Source organism: Pan troglodytes, chromosome 7 (assembly GCF_028858775.2).
Source record: "Pan troglodytes isolate AG18354 chromosome 7, NHGRI_mPanTro3-v2.0_pri, whole genome shotgun sequence".
NCBI classification, from domain to species: domain Eukaryota; kingdom Metazoa; phylum Chordata; class Mammalia; order Primates; family Hominidae; genus Pan; species Pan troglodytes.
The window spans coordinates 141,216,106-141,244,069 of NC_072405.2; the positions used below are offsets into that span (position 1 = coordinate 141,216,106).

At 39.4% G+C, this 27,964-nt stretch overlaps 1 protein-coding gene across 4 annotated transcripts in view; it reads right to left on the minus strand.

Moving 5' to 3' along the window:
* Positions 1–27,964, minus strand: part of ADCY8 (adenylate cyclase 8) — a 262,821-nt gene that overhangs the window by 182,525 nt on the left and 52,332 nt on the right. The window lies entirely within an intron of this gene.

Here is a 27,964-nt window from a genome sequence, read left to right on the forward strand (position 1 = left end):
TTTCCCTTACATTTGTTCACTGCCTGAGAAACATCATTTAAATTCCCTGAAAACACACTCTGAAATAAAATAGGAAAGTTTGCTCTTTAATACGATTCCCAACTCCTGCTGGGGCGCAATATATCCTTTTCTGGCTTTGGGGATCAGAAGTACCAGCTTCTCTCCTGGAGCCAGACTGTGGCCCTGGGTGGCCTTTGTGCTCACATTCTGCACATCTTTTTCTCCCTGAGTTTTTCCATTTGCATGAAAAGAGACCCTGGATTGATTCAAAGTCCATTAGTGGCTCCTGTCTGGATTCCCCTCTCATCTCACATAACATACTCTATTCAAGTCGTCAAAATGGTTTTACAGGCATCAATTGCTACAGTGCACCCTGAGGGGAAGTCAAGGTGAAAACAGTGAGGGATTCAGGATCTTTATTTTATGCACATGTTTATAGCAGTGAAGATAAAGGTATCAGGGCAGCCCTGTGAATCAGACAGCACTTCTGGGCTTACACATAGCAGCAGTGTTTCTGAACAGCTTCAGGAAGAGCTTGCCACTTTCAGGCTTTCACAAATGGAGAGACTTCTTATTAATCTCTTTCTCTCCACTGCAGGCAAAGTGGCATTAACTGGAGCCAAGGTCCAGGCTCTGGGGAGAGACTTGTTCTGGAGTTATAAAAAATATCTTATTGTTGTTGATCACACATTACGTAGCACACCAAGAGCTTCCTATTTATTGTCTAATTGAAACCTCACATTAATCATAAGAGGGAATATGATGCTATTTTCATTCCATTATACATATGAAGATACTGAAAATCAAAGAGTTTAAGTAAATCAGGCAACTCAGAGTCACGCATTTGGTAGGTGCGTAGTGAAGACCCAAGCCCGTGTTTTTCTTTCTTTCTTTCTTTTTTTTTTTTTTTTTCTGAAACTTGGATCATAGTTCACCCATTTAATCATTTATTTACTAAGTCCAGGAGTAGGTGGCTTAGTGCTTGGCAGGAAGAATCAGCAGAAAAGAAAAACAGACATGGTGTTCACTTTTGCAGAACCATTGTTCTAAAAGCAGCAAACAAACCCTGTAGTGAAGTTTAACGGGAGTTTGTGGCTGCTTTAGCAAAATAGTCAATGAAGAAATCTTCAAGGAAGTGATGTTTAACTGGTACCTGAAGGACAGAAGGAGCTAGACCTGTGGAGGGCTAGGGAAGGGTGTTTCAGACACAGGGGAACAGTCAATACTGAGGCTATGGTATGCTGCCTTTTATTAAATTAAATCATTTATGTATTCAACAAATTTTTTATTGAGATCCTACTTAAGACAATGTACTGTATTAGATGCTATAAATTTAGAGTTGAACAAGGCAGACATGATCCTCTACTTCATGGGGGGTTTAGTCCCCAAGATGACAGGAGAGGGGGAGAGATGATAGTCATGGTATCAGAGAGGTCCAGCAGTAGTTTGATGAATACTACAACAGTAAGTCAGGAGCAGGCCCATGCTAGAGATGTGGGAAGGCAACTCAGTTACTTAGGATTGATTGGCTGTTCCATCAGCAGCAGGTGAGACGTTGGGAAGGTTTTAGATAGCTGAGAACAGAAAGGAGGAAAAGCTGGGCTTCTGCATGGTTTATCATCCACACTCAGAGCAAGACAGAGACCAAGTGTCAGAAAGATCTATGGAGACTAAAAACTAGGAATAAGAAATTCTAGAAATAAGAAATAAGACGTGCTTATCACTAAAATAAAGGCTTTCCACCCCAATGTTTTAGACTGTGAGATTACGCAGATGGGTCATACATTCCTTTGATCATGCTAGATCTGTACCTGGGATGCCTTCTCTAACTGATCTGCTGAAGTGACACTACCTCCATGAAGTTCCCCCAAGTCCTCGTATGTCATGTAGACCTGCATCCTTCTGCCTCACTGAAACCTGCATCAACCTTTAAATCATCACCTGTCCCACCTTAGTGTGGTAGACGCTCTCTTGGCTGACATCCATTTAATCAACTCTGTGTCTTAATTGATTTACTGGACTAACCCACTCTCTTCAATCACTCTCTTACACATATCAGTGGATCAGGCCACTGCAGGGTGAAAGGTTCCCAGATGGTAAACAGATTTATAAATACCTACAGCTTCTATTCTATCTGTAGCCCCATGCTGAACAGAAATCACTGAGCTTGTCCTCAAACCCAGCTATGTTAGTTTTATCTGTTAGTGTATTTATGTGATTTAATTAAATATTAAATAAAATACTAAGTAAATAGGAAAAGAGAGATGCCCTTTGCATGATAATGAAATCAAATACTTTGGGAAGACTTTGTAATGCTGAGCAGCTAAAACAATGACACTAAATTAGATGTCGGCAAGATAGCTGTAAACATCTGTGAAAAAAACTCTAAAAATCTGGAAGTCACTCTGATAATTTTGAAAGTACTTTTAAATTCTCAGTACATTTTAAGGAACTAGAAATATTAACTAATGCACTTTGGCTATGGTCTCTGTAAGAAACAATAGATCAACACTAAAAAAATGCTTTCCACAGTAGTTGAACTAACTTACATTTCTACCAACAATCTATGACAATATATAAGCATTCCCTTTTCTGCACAGCCTCACCAGCATCTATTATGTTTTCATTTAATAATAGCCATTCTTACTGGTGTGAGATAGTGTCTCATTGTGGTTTTGTATTGCATTTCTCTGGTGATAAGTGATGCTGAGCAGTTTTCATAGGTTTGTTGGCCTCTCGTATGTCTTCTTTTGAGAGGTGTCTGTTCATGTCCTTTGCCCACTTTTTAAAGGGTTATTTGGTTTATGCTTGTGGGTTTGTTTACATTCTTATAGATTCTGGATATTAGATCTTTGTCAGATGCATAGTTTGTGAATATTTTCTTTCATTCTGTAGAAATGGATTTCTTTCATTTTTTACTCTGTTGATAGTTTATTTTGCTGTATAGAAGCTCTTTAGTTTAATTAGGTCCCACCTGTCAACTTTTGCTTTTGTTGCAATTGCTTTTGAGCATTCAGTCATAAGTTCTTGGCCAAGGCTGAAATCCGGAATGGTATTAAACATTGAGTGCACGTGGGCACAAAGATGGAAATAATAGACACTAGGGACTCCAAAAGGGAGGATGGAGGGGGAAACGTGTGAAAAACTACCTGTTGGGTACTATGCTCACTGACTGGGTGACAAGATCAGTCATTCCCCAAACCTCAGCATCACATGATATACCAATGCAACAAACCTGTACATGTACCCCTGAATCTAAAATAAAAGTTGAAAATAAAATAAAATAAATAAACCTGTGGTATGTGCCTACATCATCAGGCTACATCATCAGAGTCACACATTCAACCTCATTAAGTAATGTTATGTTCTTACAACATACTAATAGCTGCTCTACTTACTAGCAATGTGTATGCCCATGAACCCACATTCAAACTTGATATTATCAGAATATTTGATTTCTGATAATCATTTGAATGTAAAATGGAAATTTACAGAAGTTTTTTTAAAAAATGGCTCAGCATTATTTCAAAAGAATAGATAATAAATTTATCATTTTATGTTTAAGTTACAAATAAAAGTTTTATGTATAATTTTTCATAATTCTTCATTTTAGTTTGCTTTTTCAATTAACCAAGCAACAGCCCATACAGACTATTTCAGCTAAAAGGAAATTTGCAATTTCTGTTTGAATGTCTGTCATCCTCCCTAGAATGTGAAATATTTGAGACCAAGATGTTTTCTCTACCTCCAGAACCCAACACAAGCTTAGTAAAAAAGAAGTGGCTGTATTTGTCTGGACTCCTTTGGTCATCACGATACTCATATTTTCCTCAGTATTCACCTGAAGCAAAATCATGCTTGATCATTAGTAAACTGGGATGACTTATGGAATCTAAGGGCGAAACTGAGGCTGGACTTTGGGAACAAAAGAGTCTGCATGACTCATCATGACACCCTTAAACTTGGATCTCTGCTTCTCCTGAAGGCTAGCTTCCTCATCCCCTCTCACTTCTCAGCCACTAAGACCTCTGGATCCTTGCACCTTATGTCTATGCATTTGGAGGAAACTTGTTCAGTTTCAGTCTTCACATGTCTGAATAAGAACTCTGCATGGGTCAAACAATGACTCCTGCCTAACGTACATGATTGAGGTGCAGGGCCATGAGAATAAGCACATTTATTATGGGGGTCACTGTTAAGAGTGGGGTGGGTTAGGTGCAGAGGGAAGAAGGGAAGTCCCAGAAAAATGATGGGCAGGGCAGGAAATAAATTGGTACAATAAGGCTGCCAATGCATGTTTGTAGAAGGAACAGATGAATCAAAGGCAAATACCTAACCCAGACCAGCATCAAGTATCTAACCCTAAAAGGGGGGAAGCAAAGCAAAGAACCTGAAGTGATGGTAAGTGACAGCAAGCGGCAGCATAGTAGAGGAATAATGCACACGATCCTGAAGCTACGCTCTGGGTTTGAACCCTTCCTCTGCCCCTTTCCAGCTCTGACTTGGGACAACCTGCTGAACCCCTCTGTACCAGTTGCGTCCTGTGTGAATTGCAGATGATAATAATAACATCTATTTTATAGGGTTGGTGTGGGATTAAATCAGTTAATATTTATAAAAGAATTAGACAGCATCTAGCACATTGTAACCACAACCCAAATGTTTGTTAAATTTACTGGCAAGCCTGCTCTATTTTAATCATTGTTTTTGAACTTTAATTGTATATTGGTGCTAAAGCTTTCACTCTTAGAAAAAAGGAATTACCCAGAAAATATAGGGGAAATGAATAGACCTCATATGTGAAAAGGCAATTGTGCTACACAGTGAAAACTGTTAATAATTTGAACAAAAATTAAAAATTTTTGTTGCCAAAATCTTGACTCTGGCATTTGGGTTTATATATTAAAGAGTTTTTTATGGAATTTTCACCCATAAATGTTTCTAAAAGCCAATTGTGAGCATAGCATTGCAGAAGCTGTTGCTTAATTGGCTCCTGAAGGCATATTCTGTAGGTTCACTTCAGACTGATTCAGCAAGGAGGTTGGAAGTCTGGATAACATTCATGTCTATTTGTTAGTGGTCTAAGACCCTAGGAATTTTGGTTCTGCTCAGAAATATTAAGACTGCAGTGTTCTCGTGTCAAGCAAGCTTGAGCTGAATCCCGGCTAAGCTCAGCAACTCGCTTGCTCTGTAACTGTGATAACTTATATTGTTCCTTTGAGCTTTGGTTTCTTCATCTACAGAGTGAGAACAATACCTGTCTCCCAGGATTGTTTAGACTAAATGACAAAGCTCCTTATGAAAATGCTCCTTATAAAGGTGATTAGAAAATAGCAGTGGCCATCAGATATGTTTTAATTCTTCCCAGTGCTCAACTCACAGGCCATGGTCTGCATTACTCTATAGTCTATATTCCATGGATATGGTATGTGATTGAAAGAATGAGTCACAAAATTCAGGTATTCAGGTTTCATATTTTGTTGTTTTTTTTTCTTTTTATGTTTTTAAGGAGTGAAGATTTTCTCAGATACCTTTATTAGCAGTTCTAAAATACATCAAACTGGAAACTTTGGGACAAAGCTCTTTCCTGATTTGTTCAATCATTGGTAGATGCTCACTCTGTGCCAGGAGACCCCAATGCATAAGGCAGGCCAAGGCCACACTTCACAGACAGAAGCTCAGGTTCTGTAAGTTAGTTGTGGGAACTCAGGCAAGTTACTTAACCTCTCCAAACCTCATTGTCCTCATCTGTAAAATAATAATAGCTCCCTTGTGAGATTATTGAACACAGTGTGATATGTTCTTGTAACATGCTTAGTGGCAGTGACATGCCATGGGCATGGGCAGGTGGGGGAGAGAGAATGAAGAGTGGTCTGTACTAGATGCAGGCAATAAGAGGGACCGTGGTCTGTAGAGAATTTAAAATCATAAAAAAAAATGACTAAAAGTTATTCTGCTTTTTTTTTTTTTTTTTGAGACGGGGTCTCGCTCTGTCACCCAGGCTGGAGTGCAGTGGCGCATCTCCGCTCACTGCAAGCTCCGCCTTCCGGGTTCACGCCATTCTCCGGACTCAGCCTCCTGAGTAGCTGGGACTACAGGCGCCCACCACCATGCCCGGCTAATTTTTGGTATTTTTTTAGTAGAGACGGGGTTCCACCGTGTTAGCCAGAAGGGTCTCGATCTCCTGACCTCGTGATCTGCCCGCCTCGGCCTCCCAAAGTGCTGGGATTACAGGCGTGAGCCACCGCACCCAGCCAGTTATTCTGCTTTTTATCATCACTATTCCTTGGCAGTTTTAAACAATGGCAGTGAAAAAAACAGTCTTTGCTCCCAGGTGACTGCTTGATAGATGGTGTGGCATCATGCACATCCTCCGTGGCTCTCCACCCTACTCCAGTGATTAGCTCTTCTCATGTAGAATAACCCACGATCAGTTTAACCTTAAGTAATGCTTAGGACATCAGCGGTATTCTTTAGCTGAGGTCTTAGTCTGATATAGCAACAATTCTAACATTATGAAATAAAGAGGAAGGCACTTTTTTTCTTTGATAATAAAATGATAAACACTTGGGGAAAATGCTGAGGTCTCCTGAAAGGTATTTAGTCAAGTGTGAGGAATAAAGAACACATTTGCGAGCCCAGAAGACATTAGACACTGAATCTACTGCTAAGTAGCCCCCTTTGGAAAAAATCTTTCTCTTAACCACGTCTTAGGGCTTAAAGACTTCAAAGTCTTTTTAGAGAGTGCCAAAACATCTTTTTACAGGAGTTTCGCTACTTCTATCAAGACGCAGAAAACACTGCTAAGCATTGTGTCATTAAGGACTGTGTGAAGGTTAACTTTATGTGTCAACCCTCTGGGCCATGGTGCACAGATATTAGATTATATGTTATTCTGGATGTTTCTGTGAAGGTGATTTTGGACAAGATTAACATTTAAATTGATGGACTTTGAGGAAAGCAGATTGTCCTTCATAATATGGGTGGTCCAATCAGTTTTAGGCCTAAATAGAGAACAAAAAAGCTGACCTCTCCCAAGCAGAAAGGAATTCTGCAGCAGATGGCATTTTGATTTGAACTGCAACGTTGGCTCTTTCCTCAGTTTCCAGTCTGATGGCTGTAGAATTTGAATTGCAGATTCTGGACATGCTAGCCTCCATAACTGAATGCACCAATTCCTTAAAATAAAGCTCTCTTTCCTTTTCTCTCTATCTACACATTCTCTTGGCTCTGTTTCTCTGTGGAACCCTGACTAATATACATAGTATAGTTATTATCATTGCCGTTGTTACTGTAGCTATTGTTATTATTAACTACACTTGTAGCTCCCATCATTTTGTCATGTGAAGACCCTGTATTGAGTTTCTCAGAACTTCCCAAATGTGTTCCTGGCCACAATGATTTGCCAAAAATAGATTGTAACCTGGGTGTGCAGCTCTTGGGGCTGCCAGAGTCTTCAGGTCAGTCACCTCTAACCATGAGCATCATCTTTATTTAGCCCTAGAGCAAATCTTAACCCTTCTTATGTATGTAATGATGTGGACAAAGTTGGAAGAGACTGCTTCTTATGCATCATCTCCACCACTGCCAACAGGGAACAGATAAGGAAACTGAGGCTCAGAGAAGATTAGGGACTTGCCTAAGATCACACAACAAGTGAGTAGTGGGACCAGGATTTTATGAGGGTCATTATCTCTGAGCTTTATTGATGCAGTGTCTTTTCCTCTTAATTTTTGTATCCTAATATATTTTGTTCATTTATCTTATGTTCTGCATTAAATTATAACTATAGGGTCCTTTCTGCAGGGACAATGACAACTTTGTGAGTTTCTGAATAGTCCCTGGCTCAGCTATGCATGTGCTTTCAACCTAATCTTCCTACATCCATGCAGCTTTGCAGGATTAACTCAGTTGCCTGCTCCCTAGATCAGCAGTCCCCAGTTCCTGGGCCATGGACTGGTACTGGTCCACGGCCTGTTAGGAACTGGGCTGCACAGCAGGAGGTAAGCAGTGGGCAAGCCGGCAAAGCTTCATCTGTATTTACAGCCACTCCCCATTGCTCACATTACCACCTGAGCTCTGCCTCCTGTCAGATCGGTGGCAGCATTAGATTCTCATAGGAGCGCAAATCCTATGGTGAACCGTGCATGTGAGGGTGTAGGTTGCGTGCTTCTTATGGAATGTAATGCCTGATGATTTATCACTGTCTCTCATCACCCCAAGATGGGACTGTCTAGTTGCAGGGAAACAAGCCCAGGGCTCCCACTGATTCTACATTATGGTGACTTGTATAATTATTTCATTACATATTACAATGTAATAATAGAAATAAAGTGCACAATAAATGTAATGCACTGGAATCATTCCCAAACCATCCCCCTCCACCCTGGTGTGTGGAAAAATTGTCTTTAGAGAAACTGGTCCCTGGTGCCAAAAAGGTTGGGAACTGCTGCCCTAGATGATATTGTGTTGGTTCCACTAGTTGGAATTCACCAACTCTGGTGGAAAGCTATTGGGGGTGTTTCCTCATTGTTTCTTTTTCAGGTCACTCTCACTTCTGGTTGCAGAATGGCTTATAGAAAAGCAAGAATGAAAACAGACCCGTTAGGTTATTCTGAGTATCCAACGAGGTTATTCTGAGTGTCCATTGAGAAATGACAGGGACTTGGAACATGGTGGCAGGGAGAGAGGTGAGTGGCTTTTAGATCTACTTTTGCTATGGTGTGACAGATTGGCTATGAGGGATGGATGAAAGAAAGGCATTTGGGATAATTTTTGTGAAGACTTGGCACATAGGATTCAATAACATTAGGTACTGATGTTATTAATATGCTCTCTGAAGTCAAAGGCTAGTGAATCTTACACCACTTTAGGTTTAGCACAAGTCTGGTATACAGTAGGAGCCCAATAAACCCTTGCTTGCTGAATATCTCTGGTGTGTTACTGTGTTAACAAGTGGTCATTGTCATGTAAATTATTGTATGTTAATAACAAGCTCCTGGTGATAGAGGTAGACATCACCTGTATTTGGTACTCTTGCTTAGATTATTTATAAGTCAAAGTATTATCTCCAGTTACAGAAGCCCTGCTGAGAAGGAACCTCTTACAGGAGGGCTAAGTGTGAATTAAGGATACTGAAAATGATATCGATACACATAGAGAACCCAATGTTATTTGTATATTACTGCAGAACTTACAGTTCTGTGTTTTCTCATTCCCATGTCTCTATAATCACAATTTTAAAAGGGGTTCATTGCTCATCATAATATCATTCATTTATCTATTGAGATAATCATTCATTAAATATTTTTTCAAACTCTCAAAATGATGCAATTTACTGAAGAAAAGGTTACTACTCTTACAGAGCTTCAGGCAAGTCAATAAGGATAACTGAGTGTGATAAATGCAGTGATGGATGGAAGGTTAAGGACAGTGCAAGCCCAATTAAGGATGTCTAGTCTCAGGGAAGGCTTCCTGGAAGAGGTGATATGTGAGCTGAGTTTTGGAGCACAAGTAGACTTTAGCTAGATGGATAAGAGTGACAATGGTTTTAAGTAGAAGAAATTGTATGAGTGAAGCAATGATGATATGACAAAGATGATGTATTCATGGAGCTTCAAATAGTTGGATGTGGAGATAGGCAAGGACCAGATTATAAAGAGGCTTGTGTACTAAGCTGGGGAATATCAACTTCATCTTGAAAGCTATTGGGGGCTACTGAAGGATCTCTTCTTATTTGAAGTACGATTTACATAGAGAATAATGTACATATCACAGGTGTACAGCTCTATGAATTTTCATAAAGTAAAACCACTCTCATAAACAGAATCTACCTAGAAGCAGACCATAATAGAACCCTAGAAGCCCCTTGTGTCCTCATACAATCACCACTCTTACAAGGAGGAGGGAATACATTATTTCAATAATAAAGCAAAAGCCCAAGAGAGAATAGCAATCATTTTGACAAAACCATTACCAACCATACTCTTATTGAGCACTTACTATGTGTCAAGCCCTGTACATGAATCATCTCATTTAGTCCTCACAACAACTGATGAGGTAGCTGTGAGATTTCAGTGTATATAGGTCAATACAGAAAAATATATGTCCACAGTCTGCTGTCATCTCTCATCATGTGTGTTTTGCTAAACCTTAATGTTCCAGTTGTCAACAGGGCTGGGATCAATTTGCAACACATACACATACAGACAATGAAACAGATCAAACTTAGACCTTGATTCATTTGCTTTGTAAGGAAAAAACAATTTGCAATGTAATAATAATAAAGCCAGAGATAGGACAACATTTAAAAAACTTAAAAAGACCCAAAATATCTTTTTGGAATAGCTTCCCGAGTCTGAAAAATGGTATTTCTTAAATGATCAAGGCAACCAAAGTAGGGTACTTTGATATTCTCTTAGGGCCAGCTTATATTTATAAACCTGTTTTGTACGTAGAATGAAAATGTTTTGTTCATTTAAAATGAATATTCTTTCCTGGCGGTCATTTAGGAAACCACACGAATGAAGCCCAACACATTTGCCACCCTGGTCTTATGCTACCTGTGAGAAGAAAGCAATTTTATTCTGGAGTATGACAGGCTAGGTTTCAGTACATTTTCTAGCTGAGTGACCTTCCTTCAGCATCAGTTCTTTTTTTCCCCCAAACCATCTGGGATAAGGAGATAAGCATCAGTTTTTTTTTTTTAATCTGTAAAATGGGAACGATAATTAGCCTCTCATGGAGTGGCTCATGTGAAAATGACAACTAGAGTCACTAACATAAGCGGGAGCTAAATCCTTCTCCACATTTATTTTCTTTTACACTTAGAACCCTTAACATGAAACAGAAAAAAAGGCTAATACTAGTGCATTTACTTCCATCCCTTGCCTCTTTGACAAGTCACAACTATTTACAGTATCTACAATAAAATTCTCCCTTTTCCTATAAGCCTGTAGGTATGTGTGTTTTTTGTCCAGTTGTATCCTATAGAGTTTTGGGAAGGGAATCATGGAGAACCCAAACTTACTAAATGTGGTAGATTGCTTGCACATGTGTGCATAATAATTCCTTTTGAGTAATGCCTTACATGTTGATTCTTGGCTTAGTCATGCTACTTGCCTTGGCCAATGGGACAACAGCAAATGTGGCATAAACAGAATCTTCAAAATTGTTTGTACATTAGGGCTTATGTTTTCTTTTGCAATGCTTGGAACCATGAGACAACTATATGAACGTACCTGCACTAGCTTGCTGGAGGATGAGAGGGCACATGGTGAAGAATTAGATGCCCTGGTCCACAGTCTTCCAAAATACTAGGCATGTGAGTGAGGCTGCCCTATACCATCCAGCAGCCAGAGTCAGCAGAGCTGATCAGACCAGAACTCTCCAGCCAACACACATTTGTGAGCTAAGTAAATGGTGATTGCTTTAAGCCACTGCATTCTGGTGTTACTTTTTTACAGAGCAAAAGATAATTGATACAATGAATTAACACATATGGAAAGACAGGATGGTTGATTAGGCTACATGACTAGGAAGGAGGGCTAACGTCTTCTGAGTGCTCCTGTTGTGTGTGGCAGTTGTCACCTAGCTTACCTCATTTGATCCTCACAGCTACTCAATGGAGCAAAAAAGCATATTTTATAGCAATGGTGCAAAAAAGCATATTTTATAGCTAAGAAAATAAATCCAGAGAGATACTATATATCATTCAAGGACATATCACAAAGTGGGAATTAGTATCTTGTTTTACAGTTCTGAGTATATTGACTCAGAAATGAAGAAATTTGCTCAAGAGACTCAACAATGCAGATGACAGAACCAGATTTGAAAACTTGGTAAGGCTGACACACAAGCCAATACTCTTTTGAATACTCTTGATAATATGTGTATACAAAGTGCTTCCAAAGCTGTCTCTCTATCTGTAGAGTAGACCAGCACTCTATCCAACAAAGCACCCTTCGTTTGTGTGGCCCATTATCCCTTGATGGGTTTTCCACCTCCCTAACTTCTGAGCTTTATTATCAAGAATGGCAGCCTTTGCTGGCTCCTGTCTTGGATGAGGGACAGATGCCCTGTGCCCGGGATGCTTTCTCTTGGGGGCCTGAATCCTGAAGAATCAAAATTACTTACAAGCTAATGGCTCCAGCTAGAGACACTAGAGACTGATGAGATCCAGCTGGAATGGGGCATAAAGGACTGTGGTGGGCATGGTAGCCAAGACCTCCACATCTCTTCCAAGCACAGCCAGTGCAGTGTTTTTTAAATTGGAGTTTGTGACACATTTGTGGGCTTGAAATCAAATTTAGTGGATCATACCCAGCAGGCAAAAATGAAATAGAAGAAAATAGAAAATATCAGACTGTAATAACTATAAAGGTAAGTTTTTTGGTGAAGATTTCATTTGTTTTATATATGCCTGTATGCCTTTGTGTACTAAATCATCAAGTAAAATGAACTTCTTACTGGGAGTTGCAGTTGAAAAAATAAAAAGGCCATGAGTATTCCTTCCTGAATAGGTGAGGCTGGAAAGCTAATGACTTAATTTCCCAGAATCCTTGCAGCTCTGGATGTTGCTTGAGTTTTGCCAGTTAGATGCACCCCTGCAAGATTTAAAACGTGAAGGTTAAAAGGAGAGCATTTTTAGCTACTTCTGCTTTTCATTCCTGGCAACCACAGTTACGGAGATAATGGATTTTTAAATAGCAGCCCTCCAGTGTCTAGTCACAAGTTTTGTGGCTGTTCAGAAGGTGGCCATTGTCCACATATTGCCAGGGTGGATCTAGAAGGCGACATACCTCTGGAGCTAACAGCTGTGGCAATGGTGGTTTTCTGACCTATGCCCTTTATAATAAATGGGAAGCTGCTTCACCAGGTTTAGAAGAGAAGCTTCGATCTATCAAGAGAGAATTTCACCCACCTCCGAGGCCCATGGGCAAGAACAGTGCTGTCCTCTTGTTTAATCGTGGGAGAGGTGAGAGGAGAAGGAAGGCATTTTATAATTTTATCAACACTCTCAAAAATCCTTTCTAAAATTCATCAGGCCCTTAGAAATTATGTACACCCTGGAAGTTCTTCTGACCATATATTTGCAAATATTGCACCACATATCTCTCTACCATCCCACTCCATACCCAAAGAACATGCGTACTTGACTCTGTTTGACTATTCAATTCAATTCCCTTCAATAAACAGTAATCATGCTGACATGTGACAGGCTCTGAGTGTGCTGCTGGGAGTTAAATATGTCACCATCCTGAAGAACACACAGTCTGTGGGGAATGCAGGAGCAAGAAACTCCCAACCACAAAACAAGGTCCATTGTAGAAGCAAGAACCTTGAACTCTGGGGACACTAAGAGTGACACGGGGGATGGGGAAAGGGTACCAGTTGGTGTCAGTCCCTAAATTAGTTAAACCACAAGCATTTATTTCAAATAAGTGTCACAGTGATTCAGTGAGGCAGGCTGGATTATTCCAATGTAATAGATAAGAAAGCTGAAGCACATAAAGTTACATTCTTTGCTCAATTTTATACAGCTAATGAGATGCAAAGCTGGTGTTCCAAACCAGGCCCGTCTAACTCTATTGTCTATGTAGCCATTAAGTTGTCTATAAATACAGTTAACAGTCTCTCAGAAATTCTTCTGCTGAAAGAATTCTAACATTGAAAGATCAGAAGTCACAGATAGATTGGGGTGTTGTTAGCTATTGGACAATTCCCAGTGACACTGCCCGCAATTCTGAAAATTTCTTTTATACTATAGTAACTTCAAAATCCCTTAAAATGCATGCTATAATTTGTGATGGGGGCAGGATATTTTATAAAAGCTACTAAAATATTACTTCAGTATGCTAAAAAAACCACCACCTATCTTTTGGAAAACTGCAAATGGTGGTGTGGAAAAGACCTTTACATTGTAAGTTTCCTCACCACCCCTCCAAGAACATTCTGTCTACTCCAAGGGGATAGCAGTAGTGATTGATCCAGGTTTTGTGGGTCCTGAGACTTAAATAACTTGGGGGTGGGGTAAGAGAATACTCTTTAAGAAAAACTGTGAAAATCATAACTGCAAACTTGCTAGGGCCCCTCTGAAGGCCTTAGAAGGGGCTTGCGAGTGAAGGCCTTTGAAGCTTAACCATCATTGGCTTCATGATAAGGGCACTTGTGATAAAGCAAACTGTATTTCATTATTGTAAGTGTTGGAAGATGCTAACACCTTGGAGAACTACCTAACCCATGACTGCATGTGGACAGATAAAGCAAATTATTGCCTATTTCAAGTATTAATATGCGACAGTTTCCATAGATACCTGATTATCCCTATGCCATAATACATGCTTCAGAGGTTATTTGAACACCATCCTCTACATAGCGAATTCTTAGTTTCTAATTCAATTTTTATAATTCTGAAGTCATTTCTTATTCATTGATATATATTTTATGCACTCATCTACTGAAATTTAAAAAATATTGAATTTATATTTTATCTTGATGTGGAACTGAGCTTTTCACATTTATTCAAGAAGATCATATTTTAATATCAATTGGAGGAGCTAATTTGGAAGTTGAAAGATAATTAAAATTCAAATAAGAAGCCCTTTGCTTGCAGCATTCTCAGGAGATTATATATCCTCCTCAAATACGATATTTAAAAAATTTTAAAAATAATTTACATTTGTAGTGTGTTTACAGTTAAAAATTACCTTTACATGGAGCTCATTTTATATCAAAACAACCTTGGTAGGAATTATTAAAATGGTTTTACAAGTGAGGAGACTGAAGCTCAGAGATTACCTTGCTCAAGGCCAACCTGTCCCATCACGCAGGACACCAACCCCGTATTCTGCTTCTGCTGCATCTCAGCTATCAAGAAAACATGACCATCCAGGCCAGTGCTCCGAAACAGAAATTGATCAGAGGCTGGAAGTCTCCACCCCTTTACTACTACATCTCCTCACATTGCCTGGAGAAACTGCCCGGGTCGCGTGTGAGTGCATGGTGTTTGCAACCTCCTCCTTAGAGCCTTTAATAAGTGGAATTGTCACTTTTCACACCGGCATTTAACTGTGAGCTTGTGTCAATTTTCTGCTCATGAGAAGAACAATGATCAATCCAAACTTTCTTACTTATACTCGAAAAACAGAAAATATCAGAATCAACAGAGCTTACTTGGACAATACTTGTAATACTCATTTATTCAGTGGGTCTCTTGTTTTTTGAATCATCCATAAGGTGTAATCCAAACTTCTTTGCTTTTTTCCTCTTTTCATACTCCAAACATCTCTATTGGTTTCTCCCTTTACTTATTTAAAATCAATTCAGTCTCTGGTAGTCTGAGGATTTTGCTTTCTGTGGAATGTGTATATTTCACAATGAAAGAAAAATGCCTAAAGGAGAGAAGCAATAAATATGGACTACACCACTGCCAGTGAGAGCTCTTATTGGGCACCTACGATGTTTCAAGATTTGCACATGAATTATGTGATTTAATCCTTATAACAATTAATGAGATAGGGATATTTATTACCACTATTCCACAGATGTGTAAATTGAGGCACAGAGAGGTTAGGTACTTGTCCTAGGACACACAGTAAGTAAGTGGCAGCACCCAGATGTGCACACAGGCATCTGGATTCATTAGTGAATTCTCCTTTTCAGGCTCTGTGTTGCAGAATCTGATTTAGAGTTCATCCTTTTCTTGGGTGCAGTGGATCACATGGGGCTGACTCTCGAGTCATAATCTTTTCCATGATTCCATCTAATCTATTGTGAAATATCTTCCACTACTCATTCATGCATCTGACAAACTGTTCTTCAGCAAACGTGTAGTAAGGAATGAGTTAGTGGCAGGCCCTGTGCTCTGCACTGGGGAGAGCAGTGGAGAAGCTTCACTCTGCCTTCACCATGCTTGCAGTCTGCTTGGCTGAGAAACTGAAAATGACTATAATGAAATATTAATTACATTACCATAGAAGTCAGCACAAGGCATCATATGTCTCTTGCATATTCCAAAGAGATTCTGGAATAATTGTGTGAAAACTAAAATGCTTTGAGCTGTTGGGGAATCAGGGGTTGTAAAGATGAAATATTTACATCCCTGTAATTAATATACAAAAGACATGGCTCCCATAAATCTAAATTGCAAATTCAGTTGGACAGTGAGAATGAAGAAAGAAGAGTTAATGGATTATAGAGTTCAACAAGAACATTCTCTGTTGGATATGAAAATTCATCAAAAACTAGCCTCTAATTTACTAAAGAAAGAAGAAAAATGGTTCTTCAATATCTGTTGATAATAATCACATATTTGGGGAAAGAGAAATGCTCATTGGAAATGCTCCTTAAGTTAATTATTACTTTACTCATTTGATACAGTGTTAGTGAATGTTTAAATACCAGGATGGATATTATGGGGGAAAATCACAATTCCTCCATGGATCAAGGAACTTGTAATCTAGCAGAGGAGATATGAAGACATGACATATGTAACTCTAAGACTAAGTTGGAAACTGCCAAGCTTACCAAACTCTAGTTTGTTACAAAAAAATTCTATTTAAAAATCTCCTCTTGTTTTTAATTCCAGCACCTAACTCAGGACTTGGTCCACAGTATGTATTCTATAATGCAGTAACCTAATTAGATTTTGATAAGATGTATTTGACTATCACCAAAGCTCTGAAGAGAACTCTTGAGTGGAAGGCTCTAAGAAAAAAGTCAATTAGTATAGAATTTTGATTGGATTTTAATGCCTTTGCTGAGTCCTGAATAATGAAGTGATCAAACAAGCGTACTAGATGGCCCCTGGACCAAGCTGTGCCTGAAGCCTGCTTAGAAATAGAACTTAGGTCTAATGCTGGTTGGGGCAGAAGACAGTCTACCATGGAATAAGTAATGTTCTGTGATTATTAGCAGTTTTCTCATACTTGGTGGGTAGGAAAGGAGAAAGCTGGAGCCTTTAGAATACTTTGGAAGAGCTACAAGACCATAAAATCCCATGTGAGAAGGGCAAAGGGAGCTCCCTGGAGAACACACTATCCTCAGTCTAGTCAGGACATATCACTGTGGGTGGGAGCCTTCATTGGAAGCTGGCACCTTCATGGGCTACTGGGTCTTTTCCTCTGGGTAGCTTTAGTGTGTGTTGAACTATATCTTTTCCCTATATTAAGACAACTCATCTGATTTCCCCAAATCACTACGTGTATTCCTGTTGATCACATTACAGTCCTGTTGTGACAATTGTACACCTGCCCCTGGATATTCAGTAACATGAGGCAATATGTTCTTCTTATTGCGAGAACCAATATGAGTTGAGTTTCCTGTCATTTGAGGCTAAAAGAGCGTGCCCATGTGGAAGGGAGGGCTAGGGCCCTCCCAATGGAGAGAGGGGTAGATTGTGAAGAGCATCCCATGTTGAAGGACATCGTAGCATAATAATTGGTTATATGGGCTCTGGAGAAGACTGTTTAGGTCTGAGTACCAGGTGTGCAACTTACTAGCTGTTATTTAGCCTCTCTGTTTTTCAAATTCCTCATCTATAAAATGGAGGTAAAAAATTCACCCCCTTCATAGGATTTATCTGAGGATTGAATGAAGTAATCTATGTGAAGTACAGAACCTCACACATAGTAAATGCTATATCAGAGCCAGTCACTGTTACTTCCATCCAGGCAATGTTTAAGGAGGGGAGAGAGGTAAGAAATGGGTCTGACTTCATTCTAACAGCAACAGGAAGTTGTATTAGTATCCTAAGCTGGCATAAAAAATTACCACACAATTTGGTGGTTTAAAACAATAGAAATGTATTCTCCTACAGTTTTGGAGGTCAGAAGTCTGAAAGGAAGGTATTGTCAGGGCTGGATTTTTTTCTGGGGCCCTGATGGAGAAACTGTCCCATGTCACTCTCCTGGCTTCTGGTGGCTGCCAGCAGTCCTTGCAGATGCCTCGCTCCAACCTCTGCCTCTGTCTTCATGTGGTGCTCTTTTGTGTGTTTCCTGCTCCTGCCTCTGGGATTCTCTGTGTTCTCTTCTTATAAGGATACCAGTGACATTGAATTAAGGCCCACCCTAATCAAGTGTGATTGCATCTTGAATAAATCTGTAAAGATCCTATTTCCAAGTAAGATCACATTCTGAGGTTCGGGGGAACGTGCATTTTACGGGGACACTATTCAACCCAGTACAGAAGTCATAGAGATGACCTAACTAGATTTAGATTTTAGAAGGATCACTCTGGCTGCAGCCTGGAGAATGAATTGCAGGGAACCAAAGGGTTGTTACAGTGATGCAGGAGAGAAATGGAGAAGGAAGTAGGGTTAGAAACATTGGAAAAAAATGTGAAAGATGGATGAGAAAGAGAATTAACTGCTCATAATTATTACTGCATGTCAGGGAAAATGGAGAGGACGGGTAGTGTGAGCTTGAAGAGTTGGTGGACAAGTGGTGCTCTTTGTTCCCTAAGATAGGAAATACTGCAAGGGCAAATGTTTTGGGAAGGAAAGATCAATACTTGTTGAGCAAATGAAGGATGAAATAATGTTTTTGCCCTATGCCAGATTTCCTTTTGCTTTGATGGCATAGTTCTCAGCCTCTGTCTCAACTTTCTAGATTCCAATGGCCGATCAAGAGTAGTGTCAAGGTTTTTAAAAGATCAACTTGGAATTTTGGACTTTTCAGAAATAATTTACAGAATAGCACTGCATCACAGTGGCCTCCCTACGCCACTTAAGTGATTCACTAGCCTATCTACTGTGAAAGGCTGTCAACAGTATACACTAAACACTCATAGCTAGCTGGTTCTTTCAAGTCTACCCACCACGTCTGCTAGCTGTGTCCTATCTTTCTTTACCAAGAGGCAGTAATGTTTGTTTCCAAATCTGTTTATGATAAGCAAGCTTTTGTTTCTATGAAAAATGAGTTGAATACTATACTATACTCAAAACTTTCATTCCAAAAACATTGCTTTCAAATGAGGTGTGGGCAAGACATTTGCAAAAGATTAGAAGGAAAAAAATTCTAGGATGGTTTTACACCAAGATAGCTGAGATAGTGCCGTTAAATTATTTTACCTCTTTTATAGCCAATCTATTTTGGGTGTGACTCATGCAAAATAGTAAATGTAGAATTCTGGTCAACTGACCCATACTCAAGTCCCACTAAAATAAGCTATTTTAGGCATGGGTTATTTAAAAAATACTTATTTTATTTTTCTCCTGCTCTATTTTACTGCCACTCTTGAAAAGTGCCTTCAACTGTATCAAGGCAACAGAGCATGTCTTCCTTCAGCATTTTATAGGTAGGCTATATTAGGTTTCCAATTTCAATTTCTTTAGTCAAAATTATCTGCACAGACTTTCAAGATAAAAAGCCCCCACAGAGTCCTTCAGTGGCTCCTGCAGCTCCTCCAGGCTGGATCAAAGGTGTTGAGGTCCCTGATGGTGATTGATTTCTGCTTTCTGGATGGCCTCAGTATGCAAATTATAATTGCACATGAGCATAGGGTCATGAACTGTCTTTGAATCAAGGGTAGCATTAAAAATTTGTATTGCTTGTGGATGCCAAATTTGAATAAGAACACAAATAACAAGAAGAAAAACTGTTGTTACTAGAATCAGAATACCTTCTACTTTGAAACTTAGGATATGGCCTGGGTGATCCAACAGTTCAAGGATCAGCCATGACCCTCAGCTCTCATCTGTTGAGGCCCCACTATGTCAGCCAATGGGTCAGATGCTTTCTATATATTGCTTGATTTTCTTACAACCAGCTTGAGATCTAGGGATTATTATCTTCGACAGATGCTGAATCTAAGGTTGGTGTACACACAGTCACCCAGATATAGGCTTAGAGCTAGGAATCAAATACAGGTTTGTTTTTCTTCAAAGCCTTCACTTCTTCCATCATGCCAGAAAATGCAAATAATGTGCTAGGAAGATTGCAAAGAACCAGGCAGCCAGATGGAACGCAAGAGCTGGTGTCCCACCCACATTGGGTAAACACAGTTCTTTGAATGAAGTCAATTGTTACAGGGAGATCAGAGGCCATTAACACTGGTACTGTGCTTGCCACTCAAAACCTTCCTGGCAATTGAAGGGAAGCATGGTGCTAACCCTGATATAAAACAGAATGTGAAAAACTCATGTTAACAAAAATGTCTTAGTGCCAAAAAGAAAGAAATAACTTACAACAGGAAACATTAGAGGATGCTTCATAAGGGGGGGCGGGGCATCTGAGCATCAGATTGGGGCGTTGGTGAGATTTTCACAGAAATAGCCCTAACATTTGTAGAGTTCTTTACAGTTGAAATAACACTTTTTCAGGCATTATGTTATTTGTCTCTCAAAACACTCCTGTGGGTTAGGGAAGGAATTATCATTTCTAATTGAGAGATGAGGAAACTCACATACAAAATGGTTTGACAACTTGCTCAGAGTCACACTAGCAAGTTAGAAATAGAAATGGGACAAGCATCTAGGTCAATACTGTCCAATAGAAATACAATGTGAACCACATATATAATTTAAAAATTCCCAATTTAAAAATTCCATAAAAAATTAGCCAGAAACAGTTGAAATTCATTGTAATTGTATATTCTAGTTAACCAAATATATTCCAAATATCATTTCAATGTATAATCAACATTCAATTAGTTTGTAAAAAGTCATTAATGAGATATTTTGCGTTTCTTCTTTTTTTGGATTGTCTTTAACATCTGGTGTGTATTTTACATGCACAGCATGTCTCATTTTAAAACAGGCACGTTGCAGATGCTAAGTATACACAGAGGGCTAGTACCATACTGGACAGAGTAGAGATTTTCTGACTTCTAGCCCAGTGTCTTTCTGCTCTGCTGAACTGCCTCACAAATATATACAGAGTGGCAATGGAACATCTCATCCTAATGGAGCAATAGTGGCATGTCATTTAGTTTCCTGGCAGGACATAGCTGGTACCTCAAAAGGGATAATGAAAGAGAGTTATTGAAAAATTAAGGTACTCAACAATGGATAGTAAAGCACCCCAAGGTTAGGAAGGGCAGGCAGCTACAAACACCCCTGGAATCTGGCAAATCCTTTACTCTAAGCGAGGGCTGCCTAATAGGAACTGTGGCTTTTGGTAGATAAATGCAGCCACTGTAAATCTACAATCCAGCAGGGTAGGATATGGGAAGATAAATGTATGGATGTCTCTGTCCTCCCACACTCTAGTTCACATCCAGTGCCTCCCATTGGCCGAACCCAACAAGAAGCCAGAGGGTAATGAGTCTGTTGATGAGATCCATAAAGGCCACACTCCAGGGGCAGAGAGAATGGCAGAGAAGCAGAGAGGGAGGGAGACAGATAGGGAACGACCAGCAAGAAATCCAAGGCATAGACATGCGGGGCATCTTTGCTGGGCTGTGTGAAGTGTTGGAGTACAAAGTGGGAGGTAGCAAGTGACATGATTGGAATGTCACGCTGGGGACAGGTGGTGAATGGGCTGTGATGCAGGATAAATGAAATTGGGTGGGTTCTGTGGGCAGTAGCAATCCTGGGGCTTTCTCACATTTAGTCTGAGGTCTTATATAATCCAAATTAGGCACTAAGAAGATGATCCTGACAGGTGTAATACTCTGTGCTGGGGTTTTGAGATGTGAGTTAGTCATACACCTCCCTTCTCAAATGAACCAACTGAGAAATAGATATGGAAGACAGACAGGAATCGACCAAATCAAATCGTTCAATCAAAGCAGCCACTTTATTATTGGCAAATGAATGGGAGACTTGGCTGCAAAGGAAGCAGACATGAGCTTCCTATTTTTTCTTTCTGCTCTATAGCCACAGTTCCTTAGCCAGAGGCAGAGTAGCTGGCTACTGTGGGCTCACTGCATCAGTGGAATCCCTGCAGGGAGGACAGCAGCCTGAATGTCTGGGCTTCCTATCAGGGGTAGGGGACAGCAGCCTGCATAGGTGGCCTCTCTGTGGGGAGGAGAGGAGCCTGCATGGGCGGGCTCCCTGTGAAGAGGACAAGAGCTTGCATGGGTGGGCTCCCTGTGTGGGACAGAGACTGCATGAGTGGGCTCTCTGTGGGGAGGACAGGAGCCTGCATGAGTGGGCTCCCTGTGGGGAGGAGAGGAGACTGCATGAGTGGGCTCCCTGTGGGGAGGAGAGGAGACTGCATGAGTGGGCTCCCTGTGGGGTAGACTGCCTGTGGGGAGGAATCACATTCTTACCCCACAGAAAGGTCTGGAGAATGTATATACAATGACTTCTAACATACGAATACTGCTCTCTGGAAAAGAGAAACCAATGGATTCCTGCCTCACCATCTCAACATCAGCTAGAGAAGGACAAGAATAGGTGAAAGAAAGCAGTGGCTTTGGCTTCATGCCCTGCAGAGCTCAGTAAATTTGTTTAGTTTTTTTTTTAATTTCATAGATCATAAGGAAAGTGGAGAAAAGGGAAATAGATTTATTTTTCAAGAAGAATGTTAAGGTGAGTGACTACAGGTGGCTAGATTAGTATACACTGGTTAGTAACTGGTTAACACCAATTAGAAAGCTATTTTGTGAGAGGACTTAAACCAGGCAGTGCTAGTAAAGGAAATATAGAAAAAAAATGTGTGCATATATGGTGAAGATAGCACCCACAGGGATAGGGACCATGGTTGATGTGAAAGGATCAGGTACAAGCGTGTATCACAGAGAAAGGGGAGTACTTTTTGGGGGAATGGGAGGATCATGAACAGGCCGAGCTGGTGATATATGTGGGACATGCTGATGAGGCTATCGAGCTGGTGCTGGTGGTGGGCATCTGGATCTCAGAAAAGAATGTAATGTTAGAGATGCTGATGTGGGAACAATCCGGAAGTGAAGGTTGAAGCCATGATACAGCACCAAAAGAGAACCAAGACATGAACAAAAAAGAAGGGGTCAAGGAGAGGCCCTTGAAGGATGCCTACCTTTAAGTGTTTGGAGGAGGAAGAGGGATATGTGAAGGAAACAGGAATCTGAAAGACTGGAAAGAAAATCAAGTTCCCCCTAGTAAAATTAAGAGAGGAGAGTGCTTCAAGGAAAGGGGGTTGGGGGTGACTCAGCAATGCCAAGTGCTGCGAAAATCAAGGATACGAGGAGGCAAAAATAAGGCAAGGGTATAGCAGAATATATAAAGAGATTAATTCCATACAGAAATGTATGAATGAAACTCTCATGGAGGTGACATTTGAGCTGAGTTTTGAAGGACTGATAAGGTGCAGGGATGAAAGGAAAGTTACACCAGGTAGGGAAAAAGGTGTAAACAAAGGCACAAGTGTAGAGGGTAAGAAGAATGTGTAAGAAACAGTGAATATTTCAGTATAAACTAAAGAATAATGAATATGAAAGATGTTGGTAACAGATAAGGCTGAACACGATGGGTGGTCAGTGGGTGGCTTTGAATGTAAGGAATGAAGAATAACAGAAAACGACTTGGAAGTAAGAGGTTTTTGGAGTATAATGAGAAGACCCATCTAGTTGGAGCAGAAAGAATAAAGATTCTAAGGTTCTACCACTTTTAGGTCAACCTTGATTCTCTGAATGAATTAACAATGACAAAGCTCTACTGTACTCATCAATATTATTTTTAACTTTAAAAAGTCCCCAAGATGTTAAAAGGTACCAAAATGAATCAAACTAATCAACTCAGAACTCAGTAGGAAACCCAGCTTTCTCAATCTACTGTCCGAACCACCAGTTTACACCAGTATTGTCTAACAAAGATATTTAAGTTTAACAGAATTGCTTTAATACAGCTAAAACATCTGCTGCATTTAAAAATAATCTTCCTGCTGCTGCAACATATGGTATCATCAGAAACTTTATTCCAGTGCCCCCAGAGCTTCTGAGACACCTCGAAATGCCATGATTACCATAAGGAGGTTTATACAATTCTCCAAGCTGCAAGAAAAACAATTAATTCATTTTAATATTTAAAATAAATATGGGCCATTTGCATCATTTGGGAGAAGCAGCAGGATTATGAAAACTATAATAATTAGACTCTAACTCCCTAAAGAAAGATGCTTCAAGATGTAGCTTCCAGATGGAAAATTCCCCTAACAAGTCAGCTTAAGATGTATGCTTAGCCTGTCCCAGTCTCTCCTGAATTGGGTAAAAGTGCTCTTCCCACTTAGTTTTTTAATGGAGGGCACAATGGGCACAGGTATCTTTATTTTTACGCAAAGGAGTTATTTTAATATTCATATAGGTAGAAGTGAAGCTAGGAGCCAAAGTTTGAATTCAATATAACTAGTTAAATAAATATTACTCAGAAGATCCTACATTTCAGCCACTATGCTAGATAAAAACCAGAGAATCCATTGAATTATGTAGAGTAGCTGCCTTTAACTAGTCTTTAGAGGTTGTGGAGAGAGAGAGAAGCACAGATTAGTATATGTAATAAAGTGGGATGCATTCTTTAATAGACTTAACTATCATGACATGCAGCGAGTACAAGAAAACCATTTCAACTCTACCTGGGAGACAAAAGCAAGCCTCCTGGAGAAGGGAATGCTGAGGCAGAAGAGTAGAGACACATTAGGAGGGAGGTGGATTTCCCAGAACTATTAATACATGGCACAGGCTGGTGAAATAGCAGTTTGGGGAAAGAGACATGCAATGATTGAGATCCAGTGTGGCATGCTGTTAACACAGATCTGTCAAAGAATTTCTTCACTTTGGTGTACACAGCACTTTGAATAATGCCTGGTGCATAGTTAACACTCAGGAAATATATATCTGTTATTGAATGGAAAGCAGTAATATTCCACTTAAGAGGTTCACAATTTGCTGCAGGATATCAGAGAAAACCTAGTGTCCAGCATTGCTGTCCTTTAATAGGTCATACGTATCTTGTCATCGGTATCTTTGCTAATTTCTTTCTTCCCTCTCTTCTAATAATTAAAGTCATTCTCATCCTCCAGGTCCAATTCAGAGTAAAGACAGTCTTATTTGGCTCTCTCTCTACAGCATGAATGGGTGAATAGATAGATGAATAAATGAATGAATGATCGTGGGAATTCTCATAAATCCTTCCGACAAACTACTTTCTCTCTTCCTTTAAGATTTTTGCGTGTGTTTTTTGCTCTTTATGGTGTACCCTTTACTGCTTCTCCACTGAGCTGAATCCTATTCACATGTCAGCTCAGGTAAAATTTTTTTTCGATAGCCTTCTGCAAGCCTCCAGGTTAGGTTTGACCCATACACTATTGCCATACATGTCTGTGTAGTCATTCAGCTTCTTCTACACCTGGTAAACTCTTTAAGGCCAGGATCTGATTGCTAGTCAGCATTATATTCCCAATGCTCAGCAGAGCTCCTGACACATAATAAACCCTCCATAAAGAAATTAATTCATGGTTGAACAAATTAAATGATTAATTTTTTTTGTATCCTACCATGAGATAAAAATCATGTGTGCTTGAAAAATCCCACAAAACCCGGTCATTTCTGTTGAATATAACCTATTTGATTCTTAATTTATAATTGCAAAATATTACTATCAATCTCATTTAGGATCATTATCCAAGGAAAAGGTATCTGCTGTCACTTAGATTCTTACAGCATCTCCTTCACAGGGTATAGAATTTTTAACAATTATGGCATCATAATTTGTTCTGATAAGAGGAAAATGGGAATTCATTTGTCAATGACACATGATATTTTAAAAGATATGGATGGGACCTAACGATGATTCTGGTTGCTATGCACTTAAGGAGAGCCATCATCCTGATTTACCTCCACATAAATAACCCTAAGTTATTACAACTGAGCCAAGTCAATCCGTAATAAATTCTCACATGAGTCCTCTTGGGACTGAACTATGTTGACTGATTCATATAAATCATTACACACAATAATGCTAATAGAAACTCTTCACTGACTTGCAAGGGCATCTCACACAAAGTAATTCTAACCATTAAGGAGACTTTTCAGGAAGGATGTTATTATTCCCATGCCATTGATGGGCAAACTAAGACTCAGAGCTTGCTCAAGCTCACTAAAATAGTAAGTAAGTAAAAATTACTAATCCAGGGCAATCTCATTTGAAAGCCTATGTTTTTTCTGCCAGACTACACTGTCCATCTATTACTGAGGAAGTTCTCAAGGATAATGGAAACCTGAAGCAGAGATCAAATGCCAGTGGAAAGTAACTTTAGCACTGATGATGTGGAGTCAGCTATCTCAGACAATACCCTTGGGTAAATAAAGGGTGGTCAACATGCCACAAACTTCTTATCATAGTTGTGAACACAGGACTAAAAGAAGCCTACACAGTATTTTACTTAATCCTAGGAACAAAGAACCTTCCACAAAAGATAGTCTTTTCTTGTATTTTATCCAAGAAATCAATGAAACTGACTTATATGTTTGTATTGCTTTCTACATAGTATCTCATTTGAGGCAAATGTAATGCAGAAGAGAAAGATATTGGCCCATGTATGAAAAAGGAACCTATGGTGGAAAGTTAAGTAGCTTAGGTGGCCCAACTAGGAAGTAATAAGAGCCATGACCCAAACTCTAGTGGTCTTTTCACTAAATTCTAGTTGTCACTTTCTCTTACCTCTGTATATTATTATTTTCTTCCTCCTTCTGCAAACTTAAAAAAAATAAAGATTAGAGAGAATGGTGGATGATTCCTCCACAATTTTAGGTTATTAGATCACAGTGATTCCAAGACACCCAGCTTGAAGGATGAGAAAAGAAGCAAAAAGTCTTATGGAGATGGTAAGGCAATATTTTTTAGTGTCTCCAATATATCATAAACACTAAATAAGAGGCATCCCATACAACTCACCCACAATTTCAGCTCTTGTTGGGACAAAGCATTAAGAACAGTTGAATAAATTATTAATATGGCAGCATTCTCTGAATTGGCACAGATCCCATGGAAAGAGTGACATGCCAGTCTGGCAACTGATATGTTTTGCACAGGAACATAATACAATAGTCCTGGGAGATACTCATGTTTATTGTACAGGTGTTTTCTTTCTTAAAATTATTTTTCTTAATTATTCCAAGGGCTATTCAGAGAAACTACTATGAGGTTCCAGAATTATTTTAGGCAATAACATAGAAATTCCTTATTCTGAATTTTGTAAAGTCAAAGTAAGATCTGAAAATGCAGTAGTTTCCTCTGCCCTGGGCGACAGCAGATGGCAGTGGGAGTTCAGTCCTGTCAGGTGGGCCCTACCTGTCCTTCTCATCCATTAGAGTCACACGGACCTGGCTTCACTCACTTCAAAGATCCCTGACTTCCTGGTGATTTGATGCAAATTAATCATGAAGAAAATGTTGAGTCTTTCTCTGCTACTTTCTTTATGATTTTTGCAAACTATTATTGCCTAAAGTCTTAAATAAGAAATGTGCTGTATTATAAATAATAAGACATAACTTTAAGAAAAAGGGCTTAGTTAAAAAAAGGTCTAGTATTGTAGAGATAATATATCTACAAGCATAAAATTTCCAAGAGCATATATACTTGGGATGCTACAAGTTGATGCTAAAATCAGTTTTCAACACATACTTGATATTCGTCTTGGAAAATTGTGTTCAGAACAAAGGTATTCATGGACTTAAAATATATAAATAGCTTTAATAGGGACAAATCTTTATTCTTTGAAAGTAAATTTAATTTTGGAGAAATATATTATTTGAGGCCAAAGCTACTTTTAAGTTCTTATAACATCCACCCAATCAGGATGTCCAAAATATTCTTTTATCTTAACCTCTCCAAATTGGAACACATTATTGCCCCCTGCAATCCAACTTCTTTTCCTACTGTATCCCTTATTTTGATGTTGGCATCATGTCCACAGGACTTTTTTGTGTACATCTCTTCTAAAAATTGGGTTGTGGTTTTAGAGACTAGACATGTGTAAGATTCTTCCATGCGCTTACTCTAATTTGAATTGGTAAACAGAAAAAAAAATGTATCTGAAATAACACA